The sequence below is a fragment of the Leptonychotes weddellii genome, unplaced genomic scaffold (assembly GCF_054177405.1).
Source record: "Leptonychotes weddellii isolate Sample4059 unplaced genomic scaffold, ASM5417740v2 HiC_scaffold_2845, whole genome shotgun sequence".
NCBI classification, from domain to species: domain Eukaryota; kingdom Metazoa; phylum Chordata; class Mammalia; order Carnivora; family Phocidae; genus Leptonychotes; species Leptonychotes weddellii.
Genome location: NW_027878927.1, coordinates 1 through 6678, shown reverse-complemented (window position 1 = coordinate 6678; position 6678 = coordinate 1). Strand labels below are relative to the sequence as shown.

The 6678-nt window shown below is 40.9% G+C and overlaps 1 pseudogene; it reads left to right on the top strand.

The window, feature by feature from the left end:
- Positions 1-890: 890 nt before the first annotated feature.
- On the top strand, positions 891-2299 carry LOC145719025 (kelch-like protein 1 pseudogene; annotated as a pseudogene).
- The last annotated feature ends 4379 nt before the right edge of the window (positions 2300-6678 follow it).

Sequence of the window (6678 nt, the reverse complement as noted above, 5' to 3'; positions counted from 1 at the left end):
TATCTTTGGTTTCTATTTAAGTTTACTGCTCAACAACAGGGTAACAGAACAGTAATATAACTGCACTTTAATATTTGATTTCTGAGCCCTTTTGGGGGTTGCTGAAGCTGTGAATTTCATGAATGGACAACAACCACATTCCTGGTGGGCTTGGGGACCTTGCTGCTTCTCTGACCCCCTTTGCCTTCAGCAAAGGTGACTGGGTTCTATTTTAATGGCTCATTAATGGAAAAGATGAAAAATGTCCAAGTAGTCATAGCTAGAAAGGCATCATAATCCTCCTCATTCTAAATATAGGTATAAAGGAAAACACATCTTCCCTTCTTCAAACAGATTTTTGAAGGATGGTAGCCTTGGGATATATTTGTTCATTGCCTAAACTCTTCTATGCATTCAATATCATGATTTATGCACCAGAAGGTTTGCCTTGAAATTCTCTTTTATCATTTTATTCCACTGCTTGGTTTACCCCGAGAACAGCTTTCATTCTAAGGCTACACACCAAATGCACTGATTTTGCAAAAGTCGTCCCCTGCGCTCAGATGCCCATCTTAAAATTTCTACTGTGTGAGCCTCTAGCCCCCAGGGTGAAGCGCTGCCTGAGTGTATTAATGGCAGAATCACAATGTAAGTGTCAGAATGGTGGCATTATCACACTTTGACGCCAGCACCACTGTTTCTTCTGTATCTCACTACAGAGAAACTAAGGCTAAAGGTTAAAGGATGCGGTTTATTAAATAATTCAAGCCATTAACCTGCAACCTGCAAACCGATGGCAGCCTATTAAGTTTACGCTGCCATGATTCATGTTTGGTGTTTACTGATGCTAAAGCATAATGCCTGTTTGCTTTTCTTTTATTGCTACACAGTAATGTAGTGAGGAAGGGGGATGAAAAAAGGTGACAGGACCTAGCAAGGGGACAATAAGAGCAGCAGACTCACTTGCATAAAGAAGATTGAAGCCTTCCCTCCCTCCCTCCGTCTCTCCGTATAGGCCCCAGTGCACATCTGCGTCACTTGCAGGGGAGGAGGAGGCGCTGAGGCAGAGAGAAAATTGTACTGTGAGGACCTTGACAGCTTCACGGGCGGGCTTTTCCTTTTGCCTCCCTATATTTTCTGGAATATTTGTTCTTTTCTTTTACAAACTGACTCTGTAAAACCACCCCTTCTCGCCTCGCAGAAGGCATCTGACTTTCTCAAAGATACCTGGCAGGCTCTCAGAGCATCCTCGGAGAGGCCAGGGACAGGGGCAGGTGCACCGAGAAGACTAGGGGGTGCACTTCTTCTTGACTTGGGGCTCTCTCTCTCTCTCTCTGCGCTCTCCAGACACTGAACTCTGAGCTGCAAGGACAGCTCCCGACTGAGGCTCTGTCACGGGTGCATCCCAGGGAGGTGTATCCTGCTGCCGCCGCCTCCCGACCTTCGGAGCGCGCAGACCTCCCGTCTTCGCGCCCCTCCATCACCAGGGTCGTCCCTCCCTGCCGTAACCACGGGGCCCCCGCGCGTGGATCGAGGAATCTCTGCCCTCGGCGTCCGGCTCCTGCCTCTGCTCTCAGCCGGTGGGCTCCCCACGCGCGGCTCCTTCCGGACCTGACCGCAGCTGAGCCGCGCGGCTCTGCCGTCCGCGCTCTGGTGGTTGCCTAGCAAAGCGCGCAGCCCGCCTCGCCGCGTGTGCTCCCGGGGTGCAGAGGGCGCAGTGCTCCTCCTCCGACCCCGGGCTCTGCCGGCCTCCCCCACCAGCTGGCCCGTCTACTTCCGCGCCAGCTGAGGTCTCTTTGCCTTCTTGCGTCAAGCATGTCAGGCTCTGGGCGAAAAGACTTCGATGTGAAGCACATCCTGCGACTCCGCTGGAAACTCTTCAGCCACCCGTCGCCAGCCCCTGGCGGCCCGGCGGGGGGCGGCTGCCTGCAACAGGACGGCAGCGGCAGCTTCGAGCACTGGGGACCCAGCCAGAGCCGCCTGCTCAAAAGCCAAGAGAAGGGCAGCGTGAGCACTTTCTGGAAGAAGACTTCCTCTTCCTCCTCTTCTTCGTCGTCCTCACCGCCGTCTTCCTCCTCGTCCTTTAACCCACTGAATGACACCCTGCTGCCAGTGGCCACAAGGCTGCAGCAAGGGGCACCGGGGCAGGGCACCCAACAGCCAGCCAGGACTCTCTTCTACGTGGAGTCTCTAGAGGAAGAGGAGGTGCCAGGCATGGACTTTCCTGGACCACACGATAAAGGGCTGGTCCTGCAAGAGCTCAAAGTGGAGCCGGCCAACTCAAGCCAGGCAACAGGTGAAGGATGTGGACACAGGTACAGTAAGTCCCCACGGGGCATCTAGCATCTCCCAATTTCCACTCGCTTCCCCTCAACACCCACCCCCCTCCCCGTGTGCTTTGGTAGTTACTAAGCCTAAAACGTTTCAGGTTGAAAATTTTGATTGAGAGATGCCAGCTTGGTTTTTCTTACCCAAGTTGGAATCTCACTAAAAGTTTGCTAATTAATTTTTACTGGCTCATTCATATTTTTTTTTCTTTTTGTAAGGTTTCAGAGTTGTAATCACAATATGCATTTTGGTAAATCTCTAAGTGGAGCAGTTCTCATATTTCTGAGATGATGGTATTCTTCTGTCATCTTCTGTCATTATATCACATCAATCTTCCAGTTATCTGATGTGAGGTGAAACTTGCTTTAAACACCATTCAGAAGGATCTCCTGTATGGGCTTAGAAACTGACTTAGTGTGTTATCCAGGATCCCTGTGTCTTGAATCTATATTTCAGGACTAAAGAGGTGGGCAAATGAGGCCATTGGACAGCAGTATTTTCTCTCTTTTTTTCTTGTCTGAAATACAGTGTTGTTATTCTCTATCCTAACCTCCCTTTTTATCCTACTTCATGTTCACTTTTGCCTCGTTCAAAGTCTTAGAATTAAACTGTTGCTGAGCCCCTTTGCATTCAGCTCTCCTGATTTGTTGGGTAAGTATGGGATTGTATATCTTTAGGAAGTGGGTCAACATTTGTGTTTTATATATTTCTACTGTTACATTCTTTGAGTAGAGTTCTACTTTCAAGACTTGAAAGACACATAAAACTTCTGAGTTTCACATTTTTAGAGAATTGACTCATTATTCTGCACTAGATCATTACTACTTTTGGCAAATAGTGAGGATATGAAAAGATCTGCATTTAAATTCATATGATATCAGAATACATTATTGAAGAAACACAGGGACCAGAGGAAAATGATAATGAATATGTTAATAAAATTTAATTACCTCTCAATAACAAATTAGAAACAGAAATAACTTTTTAAACTTCTGGTTGATTGAATCAGCTTCTTATAAAGTTGATTAAGTCACAAAAGGAATGCATAGAGCAAAATAATACTGTAGGTGCTCTTCAATGATGTTGACAAATGTGAAGTTAAAGAGATAAAAAATCATCCTTAAAATTTTCAGTTATGAGGATAATATGGATTTGAATTTGAATTTCAAGAGCCTTGAACATAGTCTAATATATGAAGACATTTCCTATAATGTAATACTATTAAAGAGGGAGAAATTTAATTTAAAATTTACAAGTATGACAAAGTTTTGTTCCATATACAGCAGACCTAAATACAAGTTTATCTATTATTCAATTAAGTAAGATATTTTACCAAAATGGTTATAACTTGGGTACCATTAGTACCATAAAGTAATTTGATTTATGTATCATTACTTATTATAATTTTAGAACTTTTATCAACAAAATATGTTGAGCTTTACCCCCTTTAATGTAGAAAATATAAACCTCTTTTTTTCCAGTTTTCAGAAATCATAAGCACTTAACAATTCAACTTATATATTTAAAAGAAATCAGTTTAGGTTAAATATTTACTAATTACTATATTGAAATTAATATTTTTGTGACTCAGTCCCGAAAAAATAGATTTTTTTTTCAATTTTGTAAAGTCTTCCAATCAGCTTAAAATATGTAACCTGAAATATTAATGTTAGATAATTTTTAAAAATTTGTTTTATAACAAATACATTTAAGTCAATGAGGCATATTTGTCATCAGTAATTTCTGAAGATTTTCATGTAAGTTGAAGAATTTGAAAATACGGAATATTGCCTTAAGAAATTAAAATAAATAAAAAATAAAACTAATAACTAATACGGCTCAGGGACAAAACATCCATCAGGTGTGACTTCTGGTCCCTCACTTTTGAATATGCATCAGTGTATTTATTCACAAAGAATCATAAGTGAAAAGAATTCTGAAAATAAGCAAGCACCATTAAAACCATCTTTGCTATTGGAATGAGGGGGTCCTATGAGTTCTTACATGTATAAAATATTGAAAATCAGGTCTAATTTGATTTTAAAATTCTTATTAAGACTTAAATCCTTTAGATAAATTTAAAGTTCTCACTGGACAAATCAGTTAGCACTGATAATGTGGATTTCATGAGTTCCCAAACCTTCATGGAGCATTGGTTCTGTGCTCATGATTGATCGAAACCATGCTACTAAACTTGATAGTCACTATATATAGATATTACATATATAGTACAATTATAAATGTATAAATTTTAATATGTGGTAAGTATAGGTTTCACTTTTCAGAAGAGACAGCATTTCTAGAGTTAAGTACTGAATGAAAAATAATATGTAAAATAGTCAGTAATGTGGATTTACTTTTGTTTCTATCACGGCACATGCAGGGACTCTACATAGTGTTTATAATGATAAATGAGTGCATAAACTATCTAAATCTTGCATGATAATTTTGATTACATGGGTCATTATTATATCACCATATTGTGATGTCACATTTGATATTTAGCATTTTGTTTTATCAGTTCTGACTTATATGCAAAATTAATCTTCTCATCTAAAACAAGAGTTGGCCCCTTTCTTTTCTTTTCATTTTCTGATCTTTTTATTCATCTGGTCCCATGCTAGTTAGGAACATTGTTTTAGACAAGTATAAGTAGCTCGGTTGGTTTAACTTATTGTTCAAACAGCTGCTGGAGGATGCTCAGGGGAAAACTGCCCATAATCTCAGAAATTCTGGAAAGGTCAACTCTAATGGAGTTTAAGCATAAAGGTAGCAAGAAGACACTGGTAAACTAATTGATTGCCTAAACCCAGCCTTTATCTTATCCCAACCTACTAGGCATACATAAACAGATCTCAGTATTCTAATACTTTATTACACCGTTAAGAATTCTAATGTACAGTAATAGGCTCCTGACCTATGTTATTATGTCATTTGTTTTTTCTACTTAGTTCTGAACTTTTGTTGGAAAGTTTATAATTTCCTAGCTCTTCAGATTATCATACATTTTTGGTGTGGATATTTTTATCCAAAATTCTATACGTAGTGAACTAAGAACCAAAGAGAAATATTTATATTCTTGCAGTTTGTAGTAAGGTGAGTGGAAAAGGAGATGCCATGTTCAGCTGCTTGCTTTTTTAGTATTCTCAGTTCTCACACAATGCAGTCGTTGCATTCCACAGTTTCGGTTGCTGTCCATAAACTGTATTTCTAAATTTGCATCTCAAAATCTGGACCGGCCCACTTCCAACACTCTCCCCCCCTCCCCCACCCGGTCTCAGACACCCACCTCTCTGCTTGACCTCTCTTGTGGATATTGCAGACACAGTATAAATAAAACATGTACAAAACTGAGCTCATAATCTCCCCCTCTCTCTTGCTCAGTTTCCTTCTTTATCTCAGAGAACAGCTCTCCATGCATTAGGTTGTGCAAGCCAAAAATCCAGAATCATATTAGCCAACGTCCTCTTCCACATCGTTTTCAATATTCCACCAAGTCCTGACACTTTTATTTCAAAAATTTCCCTCTTTGGGGAGCCTGGGGGGTCCAGTTGGTTAAGCGTATGACTCTTGATTTCAGCTCAGGTCATGATCTTAGGATCCTGGGATTGAGCCCTGTATTGGGCTCCACCCTCAGTGGGGAGTCTGCTTGAGGATTTTCTCTCCTTCCCTCTCCTTCTTTCCCTCCCCCACTCTCTCTGTCTCTCAAATAAAATAAATCTTAAAAAAAAAATTTCCCTCCTCTCTCTGTCCAGTATCCCTCCATCTCTCCATTGTCTGTACCTAATTCTAAGATACTGTCCCCTTTCAATTCAACTTCTACCACTGCCGTCTGCATTGTCTTCCCTCATTAATTTTGCCACCTCTAATCCATTCTCCATAGTGGAGTGAATGAAAATTATAAAATGAAAATCTGAAATACTTTGCCACATCCCTGGCTCTCCTTTTTTTTTTTCTTTTTTCCTTTTTTTTTTTTTTTAATTCTATTATGTTACGTTAGTCACAGTACAATGCATCTTTAGTTTTTGATGTGGTGATCCACGATCCATTGTTTTTGTATAACACCCAGTGCTCCATGCAGTACGTGCCCTCCTTAATACCCATCACAGGGCTAACCAATTCCCCCTCCCCCTCCCCCTCCCCTCTAAAACCCTGTTTGTTTCTCAGAGTCCATAGTCTCTCATGGTTCATCTCTCTCTCCGATTTCCCCCCCTTCATTTTTCCCTTCCTTCTCCTAATGTCCTCCATGCTATTCCTTATGTTCCACAAATAAGTGAAACCATATGATAATTGACTTTCTCTGCTTGACTTATTTCACTTAGCATAATCTCCTCCGTCCCATTCATGTTGATATAAAAGTTGGGTATTCAT